Source organism: Pelodiscus sinensis, chromosome 1, assembly GCF_052426305.1.
Source record: "Pelodiscus sinensis isolate ZL-2025 chromosome 1, ASM5242630v1, whole genome shotgun sequence".
Taxonomy (NCBI): Eukaryota; Metazoa; Chordata; order Testudines; family Trionychidae; genus Pelodiscus; species Pelodiscus sinensis.
This window is the reverse complement of record NC_143052.1, coordinates 153,936,476-153,948,316: the sequence shown is the minus strand read 5'-3', so window position 1 is coordinate 153,948,316 and position 11,841 is coordinate 153,936,476. Positions and strand designations below refer to the sequence as shown.

Genomic DNA, 11,841 nt, shown 5'->3' with positions numbered 1-11,841 from the left:
GAACGACTGAGCATGCGCCATCCTGGGAATGCAAGGGCTAAGAAGGACTTGCCCTGAAAATGCTGCTTTCAGCTACTAGGAGCCACTATGGCACTAGACACCAAAACAGACACCATGGAGCCTGTCTCTCCTGGGCTCTCAGTGATCTTCTACTGTGCCCAGACAGTGAGAAGGAGAAAGAAGCTCCTGACCGTAAGGCAGAGCATAGGATAGCCAACTTTCTAATCGCACAATGCCAAACACCATTGCCCTGTTTCCTGCGCCTGCCATAGGGAAGCAGCACACTGGCAGAACCTCCCTACACCTAGGGACCATTGGAACTTGGCAGCCACTTCCGAAAGCTGCACAAAGCCAAGGCGGGTAGAGAGCTTGTCTTAGCCCCAGGTCCCCGCTGTGCCACTGACTGGACTTTCAATAGTCGCTAACCAGAGCTGCCAGGGTCTCTATTCAACCGGGCGTTCCTGGCTTTGTGGTTGAAAACCGGACATCTGGCAACCCTAGCAGAGCAGATGGGGTGATAGGAAAGAGGAGTTATTTAAGGACCAGAGCAGAAAGGAAACATGGGAAGGATCTCTAGACAGTGAACGGGGGGGGGATAACCATGGGCTTGACAGGAGGCCCCATGAATCCCATCAGAGACCCCAAAATGGAAAGGGAGATCTCTTGCCTGGATGACAGGATGCTGTGATTGAATGGATGAAATGGATACTGCAGCACTTAACCCTGCTGGCCTCCAGAATTATAGAGCAAACACCCAACCTCCGAACGAAATAATACTCAAAACACTGAACAGACATAAAGACAATATATTTACCACTGAGTGGGGGAAGGGGAAATCAGAAATTAAAACGGGCCAGAATTCTACTAGTTCCTAACCAGAACCTTCCTACTTGCAAAGATCCCTCAGTGCAGCAGAAAATAAAAGGAAGCCGAACACACTATGGAATCTGGAGTCACAAAATAGAAGGAGAAAGTGGCGCGTGCCAGGCCCACAATGAACCCAGAGACAATGGCCATGCCAGTGACTTGAAAGAAGGGAAACCAAAGCTCAGAGACATTTTCTGCTCTACCATCCAAGCCAACAAGGTGTGAGGGAAGAAGTCAGTCAGTCTATAGCCAAGCCTGAGTGAATAAAATGCCTGACAACAGAAGGAGGTGGCAAAGACAGCATCTCAGCTCTGGGTTGTGATGTCGCACCCCCGCCCTGTGAGGTCAGCACTGCATCTGAGTGAGACATAAAACTTGGCTTCCCATCCCAGAAGGGCTCTGAGACTTCAGCACAGCAGCTGGGTACCCAGTGCTCCTCGAGAGGCCACATGGAAGAGAGTGAGGGAGACAGAAAAGAGAGAGAAAACTGATGAAGAGAGAGTAAAATGGCAGTGTGGGAAACAAGAAAGGGACAGGAATTCAGAAGAGTTCCTCCAGCCAGGTAAGTGCTTTGTGGGTACCAGTCTGGGTGAGTGGGGAGTGAAAGAGGAGAGTGGGAAGTTGGGAAGTGAACAGGGGGATAACCCAAGGAAAATCCTTAGCCCAGTGAGGCCATGAAGATTTGTCCCACGGCTGAGTGCTGCGGGACCAAATGCTGGGTGCTGCATGGAGCCTGACGTGCTGGGAATGTGAATTCTGGAATTATTTCTCAATTGCCCTGGCTAGGAAAGCCAGGAATGAGGTTGTGCTACCAGAGGCCTGGACTTGTAAGAGACAAGGGTGTGGATCTGGCATCTTTTCTTGCGGAGAAGGGACATTTAGCCTGCAACGGTGGAGCCTTACTGATGGTTTTTCTGGGGGTGGGGGGGGGGTTGAGAGGGGGAGAGGAGCAGATTGGGAAAGATGGTTTGGAGATACTATAATAAAAGGCTTATAAAGATAACACCTATGTTCCATCTGATCCATTTCAAAGGGAGAACAGGAGCTTTAAGTGCCTCAGGGAATCTGACTGGAAGGGACTCATGCAAAAGGGAGCATGGGCCCCACAGAGTCTGGAGTTTGCTGCAGTTTGTGTGTCTGGGGCTTGACTGACTGATTTGCCTGAGCCCCCAAAGCAGGGAATCAAAGGAGGGTATCTTCCACCTGACAGAAGCTATGTTCTGCCCACCCAACGCCCTGAGGTGAAGATCCAGGAGGTAGGGGTGGGAGATGGGTGTGGAAGCGAAGGGATGGACCCAGGGAAAGTACAAGCCCAAAGGAGCATTTGACAACAATGCCATGAAAATCCCAGCAGCGAGGGTGAAATCAATGGAAGCTGGAAAAACAACATTTTTACCGGAACCAGTGGATACTGGAATCATTGAGCTCCCCCACGGCCTCTCAAACCTAACCTCAGCATGACTGCAGATCACACGAGAGGGGCAGGGGCTGATTTCTCTGGGGTAACCCCCCTTCCCATTTCCTAGGGCTAACAGGAGCGGACTTTTGGTGGCAGGGTTCATCCTCGAGCAGCCACTGTCCCTCCCATACCAACAGGTCAACATTCGGAGAGGAACAGGGATAGACAGCAGTGCCTGGTCACTCAGAGCAAGTGGCTGGGGCACGGCTCACCTGTGCACTGCAAAGCCTCTTGCCCTGTCATGTCCAGGTCACAGCAGGGGAACTCTTTGTCCCGACGGACATCCTGGCTTAATGCCCAGTGGCAGAGGAGTGAAGGGGAAGAGAGGTAGCTGGGCAAACACAAACCAATTCCACTTTCAAGCTGGACGTCAGCGTGTGATCTCAAATGCTTCCGGGCTCTGTCCTTCCCGGGGGACCACAGTCCAACTGCTCGGAAAGGAAAGAACACTGCCCCTCCCCCCCACGAATCAGCCAGCTGTCCTGATTATTCCCCTCCTTTGCAGAGGCACAGCCCCAAGTTGCAGGGGTGGATCAGTCCGGGAGGCGAGGCAGATTTCTCCCATTGATGAGCGCTAAGTACATAGGGGAAGCCGTAACTCACTGCTTTGGGTTCTTTAAGAAATTCCACTTTGCAGGGAACCATAAACTTCATTTACGTCATCGATCGCTGCAAACGGGACAAGGAGAGGCCTCATTTTAAGGCCTGAGCAAGAGGGGGCAAAGTTAAAACTGAGCTTTCCACCTTAAATCTGTACCCGCTCGACCTCTCTAGTCCAGACTTCTTTCGTCCAGCAACATCTAGGGTCCGACATCCCCGTGGGTGTTCCAGGGCCAGAGCACTCAAGGGGGAAAACCAGGGGCCCCACATTCAGCAATTCCTCCCCCATCCTTCCAGAACTTCCCAAGTGCTGCAAGAAGCGGATTTATGGCATTCAAGTACAGGGAGGGAGGGGGCTGCTTGGGGGAAGAGGCAGGCTGGCTGCAGAGTACCATGGCTAAGGGCCAGGAGCACAGCTCAGCAACCATTGGCAGGGGCTGGGAGGGTCCAGCAGCCCTAGGAGCTGGCCCCTCTGTTGCCCCCAGAGTGAAGCACCATCAGCAGAGGGGTCGGGACTGACCTTCTCTGGTCCTGCAAATTCCCTGGTTTAGACCCAGGGAGGTACAACCTGTATTCCCCAATTTCTGACTTCTTGATTTACAGGCATGACCCTGGGAAAGTCACATTACCAGACTTCCCACTGCAGCCACCACGCAGTCTTCATTGCCTGGGTGCCCAGCATGGGACCCTGGCATCTGAGCTGCAGCACTGCTAGGCCCTTCAGGGCCACTGCTGAAGGCCATTGGACCTGTGCGCAGGACATACAAGGTGTGTCTACACTGTCACAAAAAACCCCTATGGCGCCAAGTTTCAGAGCCCCGGTCAGCGGACTGGGACTTCCAGGGTTCAGGCTAGGAGGCTAAAATGTGCATTGTAGACACTTGGACTCAAGCCCAAGCCCAAGCCCTGAGACCTTCTCCCAGGGTCAGTGTCTCAGTGCCAAACTGAGCCATCCACACAACAATTTTAGAGCCCCACAGTGTGACCCTCGCAAGTCTGAGTCAGCTGGCCCAGGCCAGTCAAGGCTCTTTTGTCACGCTGTAGACACACCCATAGAGTACTATATAATGTTAACAACCCACTCCTGTCATCTGAAGAAGTGGGCTGTGCCCACGAAAGCTCATGATACCATCTACATGTTTTGTTAGGGTATGTCTACGCTTGCCCCCTAGTTTGGACTAGGGAGGCAAATGAAGCATACCGAAGTTGCTAATGAAGCGCGGGATTTAAATATACCACGCTTGATTAGCATATTCGGGGCCGGTCACCATTTTAAAATTCCGGTCGCCCGATTTAACTTGCCGCGTGTCGACGTGGTAGTCCGGTCCAAAACCCTTCCCTTGAATTAACTGTTACTCCTCGTGCAATGAGGAGTAACAGTTAATTCGAGGGAAGGGTTTTGGATTGGACTACCGCGTCTACATGCGGCATGTTAAATAGGGTGACCGGCATTTTAAAATGGCGACCGGCCCCGAATATGCTAATCAAGTGCGTGATATTTAAATCCCGCACTTCATTAGCAACTTTGGTATGCTTCATTTGCCTCCCTAGTCCGAACTAGGGGGCAAGCGTAGACATACCCTTAGTCTTTAAGGTGCTACTAGACTATTTGTTGATTTTTAAGTTTTTCTTGTTAGGGTACAGCTAGACTACGCTCTTCTTTCAAAAGGAGATATGCAAATTTGGTGCTAATTTGCATATCTTCTTCTGATCACTTTTTCAATACCATTTTTTTTCTAAAGAGAAAACAGTTTAGACGGAGTTTTATCGAAAGAACGCTGTACGCCTCCTTTTTTAAGGAAGAAGGGTTCTTTCAAAAAAGGGGGGTTCTTTTGAAAAACTCCTGTCTAAACTGTTCACTTTAAAAAAAAGACACTTTCGAAAAAGCAATCAGAAGAAGATATGCAAATTAGCACCAAATTTGCATATCTCCTTTTAGAAAGAAGAAGGTAATCTAGATGTACCCTTACAGACTAACTCGGCTACCCCTGAAGTTTTTATATAATGTTAAGTACTCTGAAAAATGGGGTGCTAAATATCTTAAATTGGGCAACCAAAATTAATTGATATTTTTAACTGTTTTCACCTTAATCTCTGTTCCATGTGTGCTAAAGGGAGACAATACCACCTCTTTCTCCTTGCTCCCCCCACCACACAGGGATGTTGTAAAGAAAAAAAACTAAGATATGGTAGAAATGCCCACAAGGTTATTAATAATAATGCAGTCGGAGCAGGGTGTGGATGGTGCGCAGTAAATAAGGCCTGGAGCCACACACTGAATGAGGAGGATAAGAAATATATTGAATAAACTACCCATCCAGTGAGCGCCATCCATCCTGTGTACAGAACGAGGCAGGGTGCTGTCTGAAAAAATATCACGTGATCATTCAATTAAAGTCTGGCTCATAAAGCATATGCTCAACCAGACAAATTAAGATTGCGCAAGCAACCTTAATGCTGGCATTTCCTCACTTCTGAGTATTTGACTTTGCAATCTTAATTTTCTTTTACTATTAGGAAAGTAATATAATACAATCTTTCTACTTTACTGGGCATTTTCTTTCTCTCTATTTTATGTTATGTCTGTAATTTTATTAACTGCATGCTTCTGTAATTTCCTTGCCATAATTGCTGTTACTGTTCTATTTTGTTATCTTTAGTGATCAGTTTTGCTATAAAACAAAGCAGCCTAAGACATGACTATTTAAGCATCTGCAGTAATGAGACTAAATGTTGGCATTGAAGAGCCAGTGTGCACAGAGCCTCTTTTGTGAAGTATTTCTACTGGAAGTTGCTGAAATCCCATATCTTTCTTTTAAATCCTTTAAAATAAAGTGCTCCCTTTATTACTTCTGTCCTCTGCATCCCTGGCAATTCTTTTTGTCAATCAACAAATTAATAATCAGCAGCAGTAGGAGCCCATTGTGCATTTGAACTTCAGAGTGGTTTTCTACTGACATGAGATTTCAAGATTTGTGCTGTATTAAATGCCAACCTGCCGGGAGGTGTGCAGTCAGAGCTAAGCTGCAGGAAGTCCTGGGCTAGGTTGTTTGGGGTTACAGAACTGGGGATGAACACACATCATGGTAGGCAGGGGAAAGAAGTATTCCTTTCAGAAGTGATGTTAAACCTTCTTGTCTACACTGGCACATTTGTCACGAAAAACTGACTTTTGTTGACAAAACAGTAAGAGCGCTCATGCTACAATGTGACTTTTGCTGGGAAAAACATCCAGATTTGGCAACAAAAACTTCTACCCCTGCAAGAGACTTTTAGTCTTTTTCCCTTCCTTCAGTGTGGACTCTGCTGTTTGCTTTGTCGAGAAAACTGACTTCCGCTAGTATCCCACAATACTTGCCCTGATGGCTGTGCTCAGGGTTTTGTGATCTCTGCTGCCCTGCAGGCATGTACCCCCCCCCTCCCCTTTCAAAGCTCTGGGAAGTATCTTTAGTGATCAGTTTTGCTGTAAAACAAAGCAGCCTAAGACATGACTATTTAAGCATCTACAGTACTGAGACTAAATGTTGGAATTAAAGAGCCAGTGTGCACAGAGCTGTTCCATATGGGGAACCAATAAAAAGAGCAAATCATTGGAATGCTCCCGTTCTTCCCTGCTAGAAACACAACAGCAGGCAGACTGCTGCTGCAAGGGGGAGGGCTGGAGAGAATGCTGTGCTGCTTTGACATTCCTCAGCATGGAGAGCTCACAGAGCTACTCATGAGGCTGCTCCCAGCAGCTGAGAATGTTGTGGGAGAACTCAGAGAAAATCCCAAGAAGCACCTGGATCATCTCTGCCTTCCCACAACACTGCACTGTGGGATGCTTACCCACATTGCTTTGTGGGGAGAGAGGTGGTTCAGCAGACTGCACGCCCTCCAGGTATGAGCTGTAAGACTGGTTCAACCTGTTTCTTTTTCCTGCCATGAGGGCAGGGGACTGGATTTGATGATCTCTCGAGGTGCCTTCTGGTCCTAGTATTCTATTCTATGAGTTATGCTCTATCTGTCGACGGGAAAGCTAGCAATTTAGCCATGAAGGCAAAAAACCCAGTCTGACCATTTTTCACTTTTGCTTGTTGTCAACACTTTTGTCGCCCAACCTTCCCAGTGTAGACATGGGTAGTTATCTATTGTAGTTGTGCCAGGGGTGCACCTCACAGCGTCGCTGCACTGGGAAAATGCACCTTGTTAGCATCTAACACAGTGTTGCCTTCAGGAAAGGACAGGACAGTTGCATGTAAAAATATGTTAAAAGGGATGTTGTAAAACACACCTTGCCCCGTCTATAAAAGATGCTAAGTCATATTTCACATCATGCTTAATTAAAAACAAACCCTTTCTCAAGTGTAGCCATGGCCTAAGCATAGACAAGGGAAGCCAGAGTTTGCACTGATTGCCAGCAGGGGGTAAACCTCAGCTCAGTCAGTTCAAATCCCTGCATATCCTTGTCTGCACCTTGGGGGAGCAGCATGGGTGTAGTTACTCTGACCTTTGGCCCCCAAAATCTGAACCAGGCCTGATTCTGAGTGTCCCCTTGGGACTGACATTTAGAATCGGAAAGGGGAATGTGCCCATGGTGCCGTCAGCACAGCTGTCACAAATGGACTCCCAGAGCCCTTGATAATGAATTCCTTCCAGTGCAAAGCTGGCTCCCTGCAGGCGCTCCAGCGCAGGAATTGTTCTAGGGTGGGCAAAACGCAGGAAATGTTTGGGTGTTGCCAGAGCAGGCTCAGTGATTTCTCTGTATGGCAGTGCCAAGCATAAGGTCGGGCCATGCCTGGTCCCTCAGCAGAAGCCATGTATAGGTGCTGCAGCACCCCTGGGCTCCCGGCCTCGCGCATGTGGTCCCAGCTGCCACCCCATACACCAGCATGGCTGCTGCCCCGCATGCCAGGAGTTCTGCAGCAAGCACCCTGGGTTCCGGCTGCTGGCCCCTCATGCTGGGGCTTTGCTCTTGGCCTCAGCTGGGAGTGGGGGCAGACAGGGACAAGAGGCCCAGCACCCCTGCTTTTAAAAATGTTCTGCGCCACTGGTGGCAGCAGTGGAATAGAAGAAAAGTAAACAGGCTCCCCCAGCACCCTAGCCATAGCGCGGGATTGCATCTGGCTCACTGTGTCATGAGAACTTGGAGGTAGGGCCACTGAGGCTCTCCTGGGGGGGCCTGCTGAGGTAAAGTTGCCTCAGGAAGAGAGGGAAGCTGAGCAGAGAGAGAAGTGAAGCAGGAGAGACCTGGCAGCTGGAAGGGGAGATATTGGAGGTGGGTGGAAAGTGATTTGGACCATCTCCCTGGAGAACAGGATATCAGGACACTGACTGGCGTCTCCAAGCCCCTGGGTCGTCACAGGGTTAAAGGAGTCTAAGCTTTGCCAGGCTCCATTGAGATAAAGTGTGGAAGCTCAGCCAACTCTAGGATTATGATCAGTAAATCAAGGTGGCTTTTTAACTGTATAATGGCACTTAGTGTTATTTACAGACTTGCCAGGCCTTGCTCTTGAAGGTGACCTGCAAAGAGGAAAAAGATTCTGGCTTCGTGTTCTCTTGTGTTTCCTCGTGCTGTACGAAGAAAACACACCAGGCTTGTCTGGTTTTTATAAAAGGAAGTTTTGTTACCTTAGAAATACCAGAGATCTTTCCTGTGTGACAAAGTCCAGTTTGGCAGCTACTAGAGAGCTGTGGCAGGCCAGTCAATTAGCCCTAAAATGCTAAAGGCCTGTTTCTCCATGAGCTGAAAAGCACTTACCTCAAGTCAGGCTGGGACATTTGAGGGCTGCCAGAGAGAAGACCCATCTGCTGGGGGGATAGAAGGCTACGCTGCTCTCTAGAAGAAGCAACTGGCCAGACGGACTGACTGACTGGGGAAGGACTGGCATCCAGAGGCCAGAATAACAAGGCAATGCTTGGAGAAGTATTCTCTTCTACTGTTATGACTTTGCTTTTTTGTTTGTTTGGCTGAAGAATCCTGCTTGGGCTTAGGCCTACCCTGAGGCCCACCTTGTAAAGGCCAATAAATATTACCCATGTGGGGAGTAATAAAAACGCTCTGGAGTGGGAGTGACTTGCTCCAGGCCCCTGTTGCCTGAGGGGAAAATGCTGAATCTGGGAAAATAAAGGAGGTGCCCTGCCGCACCTGGCTTTGCTGGGTGATTTTCTGTGGGAGGGGAAGAGAACGTGTCTGGCAGTATAGCCAACTCTCAGGTATTTGGAGTGAAATCCTGCCATCACTGAAATCAACAGCAAAACAGGGAAGCCAGGATCTTTTTTAAAGCCCCAGCTCCTGGAGTCCTATAACTACATGACTAATATTTCATTAAAAAAGAAAATCTTTTGATCCTCATGGTTGAGGATCAAAGCCTGAAAACATGAAGGCTATGTCTACATTGGCATCCCTTTCCAGAAAAGGGATGCTAATGAGACACTTCGGAATTGCAAATCCGCGGAGAATTTAAATATCCCCCGCGGCATTTGCATTTACATGGCTGCCGCTTTTTTCCGGCTCGGGGTTTTTGCTCGGGGTTTTTGCCGGAGAAAAGCGCCAGAGTAGACGCGATTTTCCGGAAAATAAGCCCTTTTCCGGACGATCCCTTATTCCAAGTAGGAATAAGGGATCTTCCAGAAAAGGGCTTATTTTCCGGAAAATCGCATCTGCACTGGCACTTTTCTCTGGCAAAAACCCCGAGCCGGAAAAAAGCGGCAGCCATGTAAATGCAAATGCCATGGGGGATATTTAAATCCCCCGCGGATTTGCAATTCCGAAGTGTCTCATTAGCATCCCTTTTCCGGAAACGGATGCCAATGTAGACACAGCCGAACAGTAAAGGCTCAAAAACCAGAAAGTAAATAAACAAGAATTCAAACTATTATTTTTCTACATTGTGGGATTTTTAAAAACCAATCATGATTTTTGAGAAGGCTGATGCTTTTGAATTCTTAGAGTTAGCAATGCTGTCTCAGAAATATCTACTGAGGGTTTTTTAATAATTTAATTGAAAGGAAAGGATTATAGAACGTTAACACCAATATATTTTCTTCCAACTGTGTCTGGGGTGTTTGAGTTAGGGCTTACTAACAAAACCAGTGACTTACATTGTTTAAATCAAAATTAATTTCCATCACACTTAGACCTTTCTTGATTTCTTGGCTGTCATATTCCACCTGTTCTCCAGTGGTCCCCACTTAGGTACTGAAGCTTCCTCTACAATGAATGGGGAGAGAAAGATGTCTTTGAACACCATCTGCAAAGGTCGTCATACTTTGGAGATGCTGGTGATAAGGGGGTGTCCTAAGCACTGGAGATTAGTCTGCAGGGACACACCTGACCTGTGTAAGATGACCTGTTTTAACCATGGCCTTCCCTTTTCTAAGCCCTGTCCCAGTCGTCCCAACACTTTTAGCAAAAGACGCCGCTTGTCCTTTTTGCTAATTGATTGGCAAAAGCAAATGGGACAAATGCCCACTTTTGTCAAAAAGTGAGGTGAAGCGTAACGAACATGTCAGGGAGGGAGGTGGTAAGCAAAGATGCCAGCCCCGTGCAGGGGGGAGGCTGGACTGGTGGGTGGGGTGAAGAGAGGGGAGAAACGGCTCTAGGGACAACACGGGTTGCCAGGTGTCTTGTTTTCAACCAGAACACCCAGTTGAAAAAGGGACCTTGGTGGCCTCAGAAGGCACCAGTGACCAGGCTGTTAAAAGTCAAGTCAGTGCAGCAGAGCTAGAGCAGGCTCCTTGCCTGCCTAAGCACCGTACAGCTCCCGGAAGCAGCTGGCATGTCAGTGGGGCAATCAGAGAATTGCCATGTGCTGCCCCTGCCCTCAACATGAACTCCCACTGGCAATAGTTGCTTAGCTACCTGTACACCTAGGGGCGGGGCGTGCCAATACCTACCTTCCAGGGCTCCTGCTTTAGCCTCACGGATCAGGAGCTGCCTGAGGTAGAATCACAGGATCATAGAATACTAGGACTGGAAGGGACCTCGAGAGGTCGAGTCCAGTCCCCTGCCCTCATGGCAGGACCAAATACTGTCTAGACCGTCCCTGATAGACATTTATCTAACCTACTCTTAAATATCTCCACAGATGGGGATTCCACAACTTCCCTGGGCAAGAAGCAGTAAGCACTGCCTGGCCAGAGCCTGCACCTCAAAGCCCCTCCTGCCCAGGTCAGAAACCCCCCTCCCCTCCACACACACTTTAGCTCCCTCCCAGAGCCCACACTACTGCCCCAGCCCTGAGCCCCCCTCCCACACCCAAACATTCTCTTGGAGGCCACATCCTACCTCCCTACCCCAGCCCGGAGACCTCTTCTGCACTGCAAACCCCGTGACCTTAGCAGGAGCCCGCAGCCCTTGCTGGAGTTTCCTCCCCAACCTCCTGCCCCAGGCCCTTGAAATTGAGTGGGGAGAGGGGGGAGAGGAGTGATTGGGGGTGGGGCCTTAGGGAAGGGGCGGGGCCAGGGCATTCAGTTTTGTGCGATTAGAAAGTTGGCAACCCTAGCTCAAGCAGGGGGCTGACCGTGTTTGAGTGACCAGTGGCAATCTCAGAGCAGCTTCTGGTGACTGGCCGGGGCCAGCTCTATGGGGTAGTGGGCCTTGGATCAGCCCCACATGCTGTCCCATTTTCCCTTTGGGAAATATGGTCACCCTAGACTTCGATATCTCTCCCTGTTTGCAATCCAGAGCCAGGAACCTGCACTCTGGAGGGAGGTGCCTCATTTGTTTCTTGAGGGACTGGTAGGAGCCTGCCTGACTCCACATAACACGGGGGCAGCAGGCGGTGGTGTGCCCATGTTCTAACGCTAAGCCCCATGGATGGAGCACTCAGCTGGGATGTTGGAGACAGATACAATTCTACCACCTCTGCCTGAGGGGAGAAAAGATTTGCACATGGGTCTCCTTACTCCCAGGAGAAAGCTCTAACCAGTGA

At 49.1% G+C, this 11,841-nt stretch overlaps 1 protein-coding gene across 1 annotated transcript in view; it reads left to right on the top strand.

Moving 5' to 3' along the window:
* The first annotated feature begins 1,374 nt into the window (after positions 1-1,374).
* The window catches only part of ATP1B1 (ATPase Na+/K+ transporting subunit beta 1), a 111,148-nt gene continuing 100,681 nt past the window's right edge, over positions 1,375-11,841 (top strand). Inside the window, exon 1 of the mRNA XM_075907047.2 lies at positions 1,375-1,429. The gene's annotated coding sequence lies outside the window, so the exon portion shown is untranslated. The remainder of the gene's footprint in view (positions 1,430-11,841) is intronic.